This window comes from Meleagris gallopavo, chromosome 1, assembly GCF_905368555.1.
Source record: "Meleagris gallopavo chromosome 1, MGAL_WU_HG_1.1, whole genome shotgun sequence".
NCBI classification, from domain to species: domain Eukaryota; kingdom Metazoa; phylum Chordata; class Aves; order Galliformes; family Phasianidae; genus Meleagris; species Meleagris gallopavo.
In genome coordinates, this window is record NC_139404.1 from 174,850,446 (window position 1) to 174,865,528 (window position 15,083).

Consider the following 15,083-nt stretch of genomic DNA (forward strand, 5'->3'; position numbering starts at 1 on the left):
ATGGTGCTGGAACAGGCTATATTTCTGTACTTAGAAAACAAGAAACAGATACAGTCTCCTACATCTTTCATGTAGAATAAAACAATAGTGGAAAGAAAAAAGCTCTTGTTAGGTTATCTTATAAAATCTACAGTAAATAACAACTAGTGACCTTCTATAGCCACAACTGCCACGAGTTTAGTGGCTACAAAGAGTTTGCACACTAATTATTCATAGAATCATAGAATGGCTTGGGTTGAAAGGGACCTCAGGGATCATCAATTCCCCAGCCACATGCATGGCCACCAACCTCCACATTTAATACTAGAGCAGGCTGCCCAGGGCCCCATGCAGCCTTGAACACCTCCAGGGACGGGGCACTTGCACAGCACTACCTACAGAGCCTGAGTGACCACAAAAAAAGCATAAATTCAGCTTATTACTAATTTGTTGGATAGTTAGAGAAACAGAAACCTGAGTACAGGTGCTCCTGTGTTCTCCCAGAAAATTATATAAAAATAATAATAATTAAAATAGATATATATATAAATCAAGAGTCTTGACATTCAGTTGTTCTGTCAAGATTTAAGGATTTAAGGAAGTCATCTGGTAAACACGTAAAAAAAAAAAACAAACCCACCATCAACAACCCAACACTGCAAGGGATATGAAATCATAGATTGAATTGAGAAAACTGTTTCCAGGCTGCTCTTGTCAGCAGGCAGCATTTGGGTTTGAGGTTGTGCTCCTCTTATGAGCTCCTTGCTAACCCTCCGAGTGTTCATCAGTTAGCAAAACTGGCAGATTTCTATTTTTTAATTCTTTAATGATTTTGTCTGCCACAAACACATCAGTTTGGCCCTCTGCACTCTGCAGTTACTCAAATCACACATGAATGTTGAATCAATCATAGCCTCAGGTGAAGGATACATACATATCCATGCCTGTCTGTGCATATTACACACTGGCTATTTAATTTGAAGTTTTTTTTATGCCCTTTTCTGCTCCAGAGAGAAATGGAGCTGGTCCTTTGCAGTGTGGGCATGGGTGGTGACCAGTTGTTCATCAATGCACATGCTGGAGCAGCTGCTGCCTTGCTTAAAGGTCTCCTTGCTCCCACTATTTGAGTTGCTCTGGACACTGGTGGGATCTTCTCAGAACACAGTATTACACTGTCACCATTTCAGCCTTTTCCTTGTCTTTCCAACACATCTGTTTAATGTCTACACCTTTCTTCAGGCTCAGCCATTAGTCAGACTGTTGATGCACACCAGTTTGTTCCCTGCTCTTCATCTGTTACTCTGTCTCTTCTTCTCATTCATTTTCTTGCCTTGTTCTTTTTTTATAACTGATGTCTATGGGGCACCACGTTTTATCCTGTGCTCCTGGAGGTGGCTCCCAAAAAACTTGTCCTTTTCATTTTCTTTTTTTCTGCTCCAAAAAAAGAGCAAAAACGGTCCAGGCTACTTCTGAGGACAAGAATATGAAGTGTCTGTTTGAAAGTAATGAAGGTGATGCCTCATCCACAGGTATGGGAAGAAAAGGAGTGTACAAAATCAACAGTGTTGCATTCAACCTTTGAAGAGCATCAAGGATAACCTTAATCTTACAGACTGTGCCTTTCCCCCTGGGGATTTTTAAAGGAAATAGCTAAGAAAGGCCACAAGTAAGGGAGTGACCAGAAACAGAAATCTGATGAAGGGGTTTACCAGAGGCTTCCTGTGGAGCTCAGCCACTTCCCACACTGCTCAATTCCTCTCTTGACTGTGATGCCTTTTAACAGCAAGAGGAAACAGTGAGATAATAATCTGGAAGAACCAGAAGATCAGTGAAGAGTGAGTTGAAGTAATTTACACTGGTGATAATGTGGTGGAAGCTCTGTCCCTGGAGACACTCAAGGTCAGGATGGACAGGCTCTGAGCAATCTGATCTAGCTGTAGATGTCCCTATTCACTGCAGGGGAATTGGACTAGGTGACCTTGAAAGGCCCCTTTCAATTCAAATGAATCTATGATACTATGGTGTTTCTTCAATCAGATATGAGAATACTGAACCACTGCTGGAATATGACTTGTGGCAAGCCAGATCTGGAGACCTTTGGGGCTCAAATAGTCTCATTTTATTTGAAGGTATTTTTTTCCAAGATTAATTCATTTATAAAGCAACTATCCTGTCCAGATGGGTTTGCCCTTCTCTGGAAAGGACAGGAGTCCATTTTTCCTTCCTCTTATCCTCATGCAGCACTAGCTTCAGGTTCAGTGATATATTTCCTTGCTTTTCAGCAACATGTCAAAACCAGGCTGGCCTCAGAATCTTAGGCACTTCTCACCTGCCAAAGGAGCTCCCTACCAGCAGCCTCCCCCAGCCCAACTGGTGAGTGACACTGCAGCCCCAGACAGCAAAAGTGACCTTCCCATGGGAGACTGAAGTCTGGGATCCCCTGAGTCCCCTCAGAGATCTCTGAGCTTCAGCCTTTTTTCTAGTTTGTTCCTGTGCCACCAGATCTCCTCAGGAAGATTTGCTCACTTGCTGGAGGAACAAAGTAACCCAAAGGGTGCTTTCGTCAGCTCCAGCCAAGGCTGCCTTTTGTTTAAATCTTCACTTCTTGTTCCTCATTTTCTCTGCTTTTCTTCTTCCACGTGTACAGATTTCAAGGGGTGCTGAGCATCCAGAACCCACAGAGGTCTCAGGAGTGATATAGGCTGAGGGGTGTCTCCCCAGGACCCTCTTTTACTTCTCCCACAGCTTTTCCAGTTTATCTCCCGAAGACAGCAAAGCCGACGCTATTCTGGATCCCATTTCCCATGCCTCCAATAGTCAAGTACCTTCCATATTTGCTTTCAATATCAAAGTTCTGCTGAATGAGGCACCAGTGTTCCTAGTGAGACTGGCATAAGTGAATGCCCTGAATCTCCATTTAATCATTTCCAGGTGACCACTGACTGCTCTACTGTTGAAATGGGGAAGATGGTTACTGCAGTGATTTGCAGTATCTTAGGGCAAAAACTCAAGAAACATGCTCAGAAATATGACTTTCACAAACATGGGAGCCACCACGTGTCCATCTGAATGGCTGGGGACTGGGCCAGAGCTAATGAGTTTTACAAATGTTTCTTTTAAATCCTGTTAAAAATTTATTGCCTTAATAGGACAGTAATCCACACGTGCTGTAATGATGGTTACTAATTAAATCAGGTTGAATCTTAGAAACACAGATAAAGCAGGCAGGGATTAAACCAGTCTGGTAGTACTCATTTCTGTAGGAAATTCATAGTTGAATTTTTACAAAAAAACTGTTCAGATGACTTGAGAGACAAGGAAATATCTATTCAAAAATCCCTGTTTACTATGGGGAGCTTGAATATTTCTAACAGTGATCTGATTGTGTACATTGAGGGAAATAAAAGGTTAGTACTTGCTGTAATTCAGTAATAAATCCTTTCTTCCACTTTGTTACTAACATAAAGTATCATCCCAGGGCAAAAACCTGAAGCTTGAAGTGTATCAAACATGACCCAAAAGAATCCCAGAGATGCCGTGTGTAACTTAGACACAATGTGCCTCGCCAGGAAGGATGCATTTTGTGTTTCCCTCTATGCCATCCACAGCTTTTCCCTTTGGAAATGCTTTGTCCCCTGGAAGTTCTTGATTCCCCTTGGACGGGGCTGAAGCTCTGAGGTTAGAGGCATCCACTTCTCCTACAGTTCTCATGAGATCTCCAGGAAAGGGAAATTTTATTCCAGATCCATGAGGAGCTTCCAGCCTCACACTTCCCATGGGAATGGGAGCAGCAGGGAACCAGGATTTTGAGAAACCACACCATGAATGGATTAGACTGGCCCAGGTGCACCCAGCTGCCCTAGCCAGCATTGCCACACCTAATTGTGCTGCGTCTGCTCAACCCCATCCTTGTTAAGCTTTGTGGGGCCTGCCTGAGCTCCCGCTTACATCAGCTGGCATTTTTGTATGATGACTTTGATTTTTGATGTTTTCATTTAGCAGCTTGTTAAGATGCTTCAATGCAAATGTAGGCACTCAAGTTATGTTTTATACATTGCCCGGATCTGTACTTCTCGTTTGATAATGTGTTGATGCAAATCTCCACAAAGGGCAGCTTTCTGCATCTCTGGTACTGTCTTACATAATCAGGTCCCCAGGGTGTTACAGATGTCATATAAAAATAGCTACATTTTAAAGTCATGCCTTTGTAATGTAGCCCAGTGGTGTGATTGCCCAGCTACAGCCGGTAGCAGGAAACCCTAAGATAACAGGAAACCCTCTCAGCAGAGATTCATAGTGGCATTCTTTGAAGCTTTCTCTCCTCCAAACACATAGAGTGAAAAACATGTTACCAGTTCGAAATGGGGAAGGGAAGTGTTTGGTTATTGCTTCCTGCCATTCTGTGAGGAAAAACATGACAAACTATGCACAGATACCTTATGAAAATGTACAGAAACCTCTCACAAATACTACATTCACATAACTAGTAACAGGTTCATGTATTTCCTTAGGGTAAATGGCGTTTCACCTTTGATGTTAAGAAAAACTGTTCCAATTTCTTTTTCCTTCCTACCTAGGAGCAAATACTTTGTAATGGTTTACTACAGTGGGATATCTTTAATGCTCATAAAACAAAAGAGACTCCTCCAGTAAATCCCCCATCAATACTATACACGATTAACAGGAAAGCATCATTCCCTTAAAATGCTTCACCATATTTGCAATCCAAAAGTAGAGTCAGGTACTGGAGTCACACCTAATTTACACTCGTGCATGCTGCTGTGTTCTGCTCTACCTATGCACCCCTGTCACTGCCTAAGTGACATCTAAGTGCTTTCTGAGTGTTCAGTATAGGAGCTAATTGATGTGATTTTCTTTTTCTTTTCTTACCTTTTCCCTTTTACTTTTGCAATGAAGTGTTTTGGTAGGGTTGGGTTTTTTCAGGTTACACAGAACTATATATTTACATAGGAGAAACCTCAGGGCAGAGAGTCATGATGCTGCCTCCAGACACTGTGGGAACTACCCAAGGATCTCAGTCTGCCCCAGAACAAGTGTTGTCTCCCTCTCCTGCAAACTTCACCCTATGTGCAAGAAATTGTGGTCTGCCAGAGGCGAGTTTCTGATCACTGCTCCCAGCCTGGAGACCATGACCTTGACTTGTCATCACTTCCCCCAACACCTCACCACCAACCAGCAGTGCTGGATGCCCACTGGCAGCCTCACAGGCTTGCCATCAGATCTGGGCTCTCTGGTTTCTGAGGACACTGCTCTAAGAGCTGAATTTGGGTCACCATATTTAGGTCTCCACATGCACCTAGCTGTAAGCTCGAGCCCTCCTGCCTCCTGAGATAGCATCACACCTCTGTGTTCAAAATCTTCCTAGAGAACGGAAGGAGCAAAGATTTAAGCCGATTCACAACAGCTTTAATTAAAACTCAATTAAACTCATTCAGATTTAAACATCCAGGAAACAGACACATGATCCTCACTTAATTACTGCACTGCAGCCCAGTGCTCTCTTCCACACGCCCACGAGTGCTGGTTTTGTGTGGGGTGGGCCACGGGGTGCGTGGCTCTGCTAGGCTTCTGGATACCCTCATTTCCCTGCCTCCTACTCCACAACCATCCTGCCCCATCCCTGCACAGCACGCCAGCAGCTGCTGAGCAGCAGGGCCACTGCTTCTGGAGCCGTGCTGCTGGGAAGGGGCTGCTTTCACAGTCACAATGGTGAGTGGGGCCTAGCAGTGGCTGCAGCCATATGGCTGCTCCAGGGGTTTCCTCGCACAGCAGCCAGCAAATCCTCTTAGTTCAGCTTCATCCTCTTCCATTGGTGTCAGCCTTGCCTGGCTTCCTGCTCCACTCCCAGTGCTCACTATAAGCCCTGAGACTTTGCAGCCAGGAGGTGGATGTGGCCCCAAGTGCTCACAGCTTAAGGACAGGACATTGTGGTTGTGTCTGCTCTCTGCACAAGGTCTGGTGCAGACAACTGGCATACACCTGCCCGCACTGGTGCCATTAAGCCTCTCATCTTCCAAATCCAATTGATGCATCCAAGTTAACTTGCCTGCTGCTCTGATATCTCTCATGGCCACATAATGGAGGTGAAGCAGCCAAAGGGGATCCAAAGAGTAACCGTCTGGATGCAGAAACAGTGAATTGCTCTAAGCAGTGATTCTCCTCTTAGATACTTCAGTAAGTTCTCCACTGGCAGCCAGTAAGTTCAAATCTACTTTCCTAGGGCTGTTCTGAGGACATTTGCTACACTTCAGAGAATCAGAAAAGCAGGAAATAAAGTGTTCTTGTGTGGAGTGGAGGTAGGTGCATGGTCTTGTGTACCAGGAAGGATGTATTTATATGAACAAGAGCTTGGTGCAATGTATTCCATTCCTCAAAACACAGGTAAAAAGAATAAAAAATCCCTGCTGATGTCTTGTCAATTTTGAAGCAGCACGATAAAAAAACATCTGCTGAAGCTAATGACTGCATTTGCATAGATTACATGTGACAGTCCGACACACAACAGGGTGCCCTGCCATGTAGATAAGAAGGCACAAGGGCGGTTCACTTCTCTGGCAATTGCTGCCAGAAGTCAGATGCATTTCTGCAACAACAACATCAGCTCACTTCCAGGAGGGCTTTGGCTAGCTAGAGAAAATTCCTCATGAAAAGTGGAGGGATCTCTCCTGCCAAGTGCGGAGGAGAGATGGAGGGGTGAAATTGGCTTTCCTGGTGGCATCCATATAAAACCCTTCTACAGTGGCAGGGGAAGGATCCCAATCTGATCGGCTGTCCCTGGTCCCCTGGGGCTCTGAGCTGGCTACAGCCCTGCAATGAGCCAGAGCCCAGAGAGGGAGGGCCATTATTGTCTGTGGGGCATTGTGGCTGTAAGCCATGCTGGTTCCATGCAAAAAAAAAAATCATTCCTTTGTGTTTCCAGCACAGTGTCCGCATTTATGGTCTTGCTTTGTTATTTCTGCAGTGGCTATGGACAAACACAAGAGGACAATTTACATCCCAAGGGAAACTGGCTCTGATATGGTTCTACTGCTTTTCTCTTTGCTTAATTGGGCTAACAGAAAAGGACAACAGCTGCAATGGTGGGAAGGAAAAATGCCTTTGCCTGTCCTCCTTGTGACAGCAGTCAGTCTAGCAAGGGTTTAGCAATTGATTTGAGATGAATGTTAATGCTGAATACAGTTTGGTGTCTGTTAATCCCCTTTACTGTTTCACAGCTACGACGGTACTTCAGAAAATAAAACGGACAGTTATTATTGAGGGAGAGTCTATTCGGAAGCCTGCTTAAATAACAGCAGAATGACAAAAGGAGAAGAAACTCAAAAAAAGTGTTTTAGAAATTCTGTGTGTTTACATATGTATACCTGAGTGTGTATGAGTGTCATGGAGAAAGCAACTAAAAAGAGACACAGGCCATGGGCACTTATTTTTGACAAAAATCAGGTCATTTCCTCCAGCTTGTGTCTTCCAAGGCTGCAGATCTGACACAGTTCTTCCTTCTGGCCTCGTAATCCATGATCGCAGACAAAAGTGCGACCACCTGTCAGTCTATTTTTGTGAAGAGCCATGAAAAAACTCCTTGAAAAGGACTGGATGATCTTGACCATCCTATCTGATACACATGACATCTTTTACAATAATGCATGGGTTTCGCATTCAGTTTTGTTGGACACAGAGAATTATATAACTTGGCCAAAAGTCAAGAGAGGTGGGCCTGGGTGATAGCTGCTGTTTCCAGTTTGCCTGTTCCATACCCTGGGTACTCCACCAGCCAACTCGTAGAGCCTAAACCTATGGTTCCTACATGCACTGTGTGCAAATGATACCTCTCCAGGAATTTGCTTCATCCAAGCAAGAAGAGCAGGAGTGCAAACCCCAGTGATTATCCCCTCTTGGTGCGAATCTATTCTTAAAGTGAACTGTGCTCCTTTGGTATTTTAGTAAAGCTGTCATAAATCAACACCCACTGCTCCATTTATCTTCGTGACAAAAAAAAAAAAAAAAAAAAGGAAAAAAAAAAAAAACAGAGAAGCCATCCTTTAGCTGACATTCAGTTAGAATTGATCGAGTGATCTGCTTTCAGAGCAACAGCTCCTGGCAAAAATAGCCCTTTGGAAAAACTCTGGTATTATTTGAATGGCGTGTGCCACACAATGCTCTTTAGTGAGAGCAGGGTGTCAGAGACCTGTATTAAAAAGAGATCAGCGGCAGTGCTGCGTGGAAAATGAATCATGTGCCTCTGCAAGCTACCAGTCCCTATGACTGTCTCAAGCTAACAAGTTTGCTGATGTGTTTCAAGGCATCATTTTTAGAAAGAGCACAGGATGCTGGATTTCTTTAGAATCCCTCACTGTTCTAAAGGACCAATAAAACCAAAATCCAGGCTGCACCAAGCCTTCCCAATGGTGCAGCTCTGTCCTGCCAGCTCCCAGTCACAGCAGTAGCTTCAGTAGGGCAAGAAATGGGCATCAGCAGCTGCACATGAAGCAGTGCACATTTGCACTGGAGTTGGTGGGAAGTGTTTTATTTCTATGTAACATTTTCTTCAAATGGAAAAAAATGTTGGCTGAAAAGTGTAGGCTGATATGCTTGGAAAAGGGAGGAAACAGCTCTAAGTCCACAAATGCTGAAACATTTGGAGAGAGGCGGATCTGGGCAAACACAGGTGCTGCTGTTTGGATGTCAAACTTGGACTCCCTTTGCGATCAGTAGAGACAGAGCTTTAGGATATGATTTATCTCACTCAGCTGATGTATAAAACAGGCCAAATAAATTACGCTCTAAGATTACCTATTTTTTTCCATATTTGAGAAAGGTGATTTCAGCTAGCAAGCTGCAGTGTAGCTGTTTATCCTATAGCCAATTAAAGCACGGGGAGATGAAACCCACTCTTTAGTCTGAAACAGATTGAAACCCATGGTTATGACGGGTTTGCAAGGCATAGCCAAGTTTTTAATAGCATCTTACATTCAGCTCTTTCAGATGCTACTGAGACGTACCCTATTACAAATATAGAATGTGTAATGTCTTGTGTGGCTTTTATAGCTGCTGTTCTGAGAGCTGTTAGAGATAGTGTACCCAGATAGTGAATTCTGCCATTAGTTTTGAAAGCCTATCATGATATCATAGTAAGCATGATTATTTCTCTCCTCCTCCATGATGATCCAAGACACAGTTTTACTTTCAAAGCTTTCTAGCAATTTTCTAGTTTCCCATGTGCTCAGGTTTCTCTTCCTGTTTCACTTTTGACCTCTTGTCTTTTCACCCCATAGTGATGTGGGGGAAAGAAAATAAATGAGTCAAAGCACTCCAGAAATCAAACTAATAATGTATCTATCAGTAATTCTAAGAAATATAAGCAGCTGAATCTAGCAATAGTGTTGATGCTGCATTTGAGAAGTATTTCTTCTTTTTTTACGAAAAAAAACCAACAGAACAAATATGATCACATCTACGTAAGTATCATATTTAGTGAGGTTGAATCTTGACTTAAGGGCCCCATTCTGACTTGTACATCCACTTACACTAATCAGAAGGATTTCTGTTGAAGTCAGTGGAAGGGCCTGTGACAAGACAAGTGTGAGAATAAAGCCCAGGCACCCCCCATTGAGTTTTTGAATGCTTACTTCTCAGTAAGAAATGTCCTTGCTCTCCTCCCGAGATAGTTCCCATCTGTTTGAAAAATACATTCATACCCAGCACACCCATCCTTCCCCTAATCTGTTTAGACTTTTGAGCTTTTAATTAATGGTAGTGGGCAGGGCCTTGTCTCCTGTGGTACTATTGTCTGCCAGGTCTGCTGGGATTGCACAGCCAAGAGCCTATTTCCATTAATTTTTTAAATAGAAGAGCTTAAGCAGCATGATTAGGAATAGAAAAAAGTTACTTATGTATCTGGGATATTGTGAACACTTTAAGAAGAAAATGAATGGCTGCATATTTATGTAAAAAAAAGAAAACAAACAAAAACAAAAATGGAGGATTTGGGGATTTTGTTTTTAAACATTTCTTTTTTCAGTCCATTAGGTCAAGGAAAATAAACTCTCCACAGTTGCAGTAATCACAGTGCAAGTAAATCTGGGATTGGGCTGGGTTAATTCTTAGAGGTTCTTGCTGCAGTGTTACAGTGGGATTAATCTAGCGTGGGCTTTTTTGGTTTGTTCTTGTTTCTCATGCACTGGGCAAGGGCACTGACATAATATTAATTAGAAATAAATCTGTCCCTTGGGGGGCTACATGCACTGCCTGCATTATTAATGTGTTTGTAGCTTTAAGACAATGGAAGCGTATTTTTCCCCTCTCATTTTCTCATTTCCTTCCTTATTTTTGTGTAATCCTTTTGTTTCGCATTAGAAGAACAGTTGAATAACACAAAGAATGTGTGCATATAAGCCATTTCTTTCAGTATTAGCTGAACCAGAAAACACAGAATTCTTTTAAGGGTTAAACTTATGTTTTGTTGCATTTGGGGTGAGTTACTGATTTCCTATTTTTCTCTTGAAAATAGCATAACATAAGCATTTACACAGAGATGTTGTTTCAATTGAAAAGAAACAACAAAAACAAAGTACAGTAATTTCTTTCTTTCTCATTTCAGACATTTAGCTGATCTCAGAAAACTCATCGCTGTTTTGCTCAACCTGAACATCCACTTAACATTCAGTTTACTTATTTTTCTGGTAAAATTGCACTGAGTGACAGCAGTAAATGAAAACTGCTATGGCCATAGGATTTCTTTCACATGTAAAGGTGCTGATGGCCTTTGCCTTGATTCCATTACTGGTGAGAACAAGAGGTATTTCTCCTAGTGAAGTCCCCACCAGCATTCTCTGGGCTCACACACTGTCTTCCAGGCTCATGAAATGGGAATATGATGGTTGCTTTTCCTTATCTCCACTTTTATATTAAAGAAGCAAACAATCACTTATATTGATTTAGTAATCCAGCAAACAGTAACTCTTCCGTTTTCTGATCCTGGAATGCACTGAAGTGCTCTTCTGTGCTGTAGCACACCTGACCAAGACAAAAGAAGGAATGGCAGTGTTTGCAACAACTTTTCAAGTAGTGAGCCTTCTTTCCCTATCAGCCTGCAACTGCTCTGCACCTCCCTTCACTCAAATTCAGGAACTGGCACAAGAATTGTTTATGGTTTTTCAAAAGCCTGCTGACTTCCTCCCATCTCCAGTCTGGGTCTAGAAGCAGGCACCGTGCTGGCTGGAGCCTTGCAATTCACTTTTTGCAATTTAGATTCCCTACTCATCATCAGGAAAACCTACCGGTTTTAAATCGTTGTAACTTTAAGTGCCATTAATTATACATGCACTGTAGTATATATATGAGGGTAGACACAGCTCTAGAGAGTGCTAAACAAAATAAAAAAATGTAAGCTAAAGAACTTCAGAAAGAAATGGGTAAACTTCGGCATAAAACTTGAGCATATTATGAGTAATATGTTGGGAAGGTTGCTCTGTGGAGTCACTGAAATTGCTTAGAACTGAAGATGGAAGATAAAAATTCCTGCACCTGCAGGCTTGCAGACACCTCAGTCTTGTAACACAACTTTCAGCACGTGAGACAACCTCAACACACCACAAAGCTTGGGGGCTTCTGTCAAAACAAGGGAAAGGATGGCTTGAAGCTGTCACTTCCATCACTAATTCATACTGGGAGAATCTTAGGATTTTTATTCAGTATTCAGTATTCTGTGCAGTATTCTGTGCTGTATGCTGCAGGCTCCAGGGGAAATGAAGGAGCCTGTCTGGTGTAAACTCTGGAGAAAAACAGGGTGATGGTTCTGCTGCACTGACTGGTGGGAGCAGTTAGTAGTGGTGTCCCGGTGGCTCCTACATGCTGCAGGGAGCAAGGATAGGATAGGGTCTTAGTATCTTGGTTATAGCAGATGGCAGTCTCAGATGCAATGGAGCAAAGCAGTGGCTTCATGAGGGTCTCAGCATAGGCCAGTGATGGAGCCAAGGCTGGGAGCTGAACCAGAAGTTTAGTAATCCTAAGCAAGAAACCCAGAAAAACTCTACGGTATGTTCAGAGAATAAGGAAGAGGATAGCTCTCATCTTGGAGTCCACAACTTCTATCAAAGTTTATATACCTGTAAATGCTGTGTGTTTTTTAAACGATCTTTTCTGAACGATTTTGCTACATAGTGTTACATGCCTGGTATATTCTTCTACAAGTCAAAACCAATCCACTTTCTGAAAAATTTTTTCCAGATTCTCTTCTGGAATATTATCTGCTGGTGTTGGCTGTGACATGCAGCCCAATGTGGGATCTCCCAGCTGTGCTAGATACCCCTTGGGATGAGATGAGTCTTATATACGTTTTGTGCAAGGTTCCTAGAATATAAAATCAGGTAGAATAGAAGAGGCCAAAGGGGTGAAAATGTCCCTGGTTCCCTTTCATTCAGGTCCCTGCTGTCCTGTTCCAGAAACCAACACAGCTTACCTTGAAAATGCATTGGTCCTGTACCCCTTTGCAAAACTTTCAGTTTTGCAAAAATGACACCAGATGATTTGTTTCCAGGGAACTTCCTAGCCAAAAGCAGGGGGAACAAAAAGAGCAAAGAGACTCCACTCAAACTCTGTGAAGCTGCCATTCTATATGAGGACTGGGATACAATTCATCATACAATCACAGAATCATAGAATCATAGAATCATAGAATCATAGAATCATAGAATCATAGAATCATAGAATCATAGAATGGCTTGGGTTGGAAGGGACCTCAAGGATTATTAAGTTCCAATTTGCCTAGATCAAATACTAGATCAGACTGCCCAGGGCCCTATCCAGCCTGGCGTTGGAAACCTCCAGAGATGAGGCATCTACAACGTCCTTGGGCAACCTGGCACTTTACCACTATCTCAATAAAAAACTCCCCCCGACATCTAATGCAAATCTCCCTTCCTTTAATTTAAAACCATTTGCCCTTGTTTAGAAGAGAACATTTTACCCCTACTCCCTTGATCTCACAGCTGCCCCATGCCCAAACATATCTAAGGGTAAGACTGGATTTGCATGAATATAACCACCTCTCAGCATTACTTGTCTTTAGTTAGAAGACAGTGAATGCTTTGTTTTGAAAGGGCATGTTAACCAAAGCATGTTATGAGTTCATGCTGAATTCACAGATGTCTTCGTGTTAAAACAAAATACTATTAAAAAAAAAAAGGAACATTTAATTTGTCACTTTCAAAATCCAGTGCTTTGATTTTTCATTTTAAAATGAGCATCCACTTCCAAAGGTACTTCAAGATTATTTAAATCACATATTAAAAAGTGGAAAAGGATTGAGAAGAAAAGTGTAGAAAAATTCAATTTGTCAAAACACTTCTTAAATAGTAATTTCAGACTGACCCCAAGTCACTTTCTTCCATTAACACTTGGATTTTAAGTTAACTGAAGAAAAAAGCGAAAAGTCCACTCTTTCCCTCATGGCTGCAAATATTCACACACAAAAGAAGAAGAGGGCACAATAACTTGTCTGTTCCTGTACAGCTGTGAAGCATTAAGTCATCTGGCCTCATCCTTTTGTATCTCTCTATCCCACTCCTTTGGACTCACTGTTTGAAGAAGAATTATGTAATGTAAGGAACTGGTGAAATGTAGCAAAGCACCAGAAAATAAAATTGCAAAAAATCACTAAGTTCAGCAATTTGGCCAACTTTTATTTTTTAAATATTCTGTCCACTTTTATACAAGGTATGCGACCAGGTTTTGTTCTACCAATTTTTCAAAGGACATATGTGTATTTGCATTTGCAGAAGAATATTTGATATTTTCTCTTTTTTATCAAGTTTCATCCATTTGACTAGAGAGCAGTAACATCCCAGGTGATGGGGTTTGATGGAGGCTCAAAGTGACCTCATGCCTCCATGGCTTCTGGATGCTATGCAGATGTATGCAGTGCACGCTGTGCAATGTAACCCAACCCTCTTCCAGCCAGTCTTGGCTTCTGTCTCATTTGTCCTTTCCTCTATCTCTAGCAGAAGGCAGGGGATGCTTGTATGTTGAATTATGTGCTCATATTGCTCTTAATGAACAAGCAGTGACTGTGAATGAAAATGGAACTTTTAATAAATGAACAGAAGAAGGGCTAAAATCACTGGGTAAATCATTCACAACCTGCCCTAGTGGGGAAGTGCAATGAATGTCCTATGTTACAAAAAGAAAATACAGCTCATTCTTCCAAGCAGTGAAGTCAATGAATGGCAAAACCTTTTACTAACTTCAGAGGCCAGAACCTAGCCCCAAACCAGAGGGTTGGCATACAGCTCTTCTCTAGTAGGTCTTAATTGTGCTTAGAACTGCTTAAAAGCCAAGAGAATTGTTTCTGTTTGAGGGCTCCAGACAAACTCTGTATACTGGTCACTGGACAACTAGGTTACGTAGGTTATACCAGCTCCAGCTGAAAGCAGCTCTCCCACAGCTAGGTGTGGTGCACTGCTCCCAACTCAAATTTGCCCTGCCTTGATAGTGTCTTGGTAGTAGTGTCACCAAACCAGTTTGGAACTCTGAATCACAAAATCACAGGATGGTCAGGGACCTCTGGAGATTAACTGGCCCAACCCCTGCCCAAGACAAGGACACAGAGCAGGGTGCCCAGGGCCACTTCCAGAAGAACATGTCAGGCCAGGTTAATTTCATAGAATCACAAAATGTCTTCCATTGGAAGTGACATTAAAGATCATCAAGATCCAGCTCTGTTGTGGGCAGGGTTGCCATCCACCAGCTCAGGCTGCCCAGGGCCCCATCCAACCTGGTTTTGAGCACCTCCAGGGATGGGCACCCACAGCTCTCTGAGCAGCTTGTGCCGGTGCCTAACTGCCCTCTGAGTAAAGAACTTTTTCCTAACATGAAACCTAAATGCCTCCACTTTTAGTTTAAAGTCAATCCCCCACGTTCTATCACTATCAGACCACACAAAAAGTCAGTCCTCCTCCTGCTTGTAAGCTCCCTTCAAGTACTGGAAGGCTGTGATTAGATCTCCCCAGAGCCTTCTCCAAGCTAAATAAGCCCAACTCCCTCAACCTTTCTTCATAGGAGAGATGCTCCAGCCCTCTTATCATCTTTGC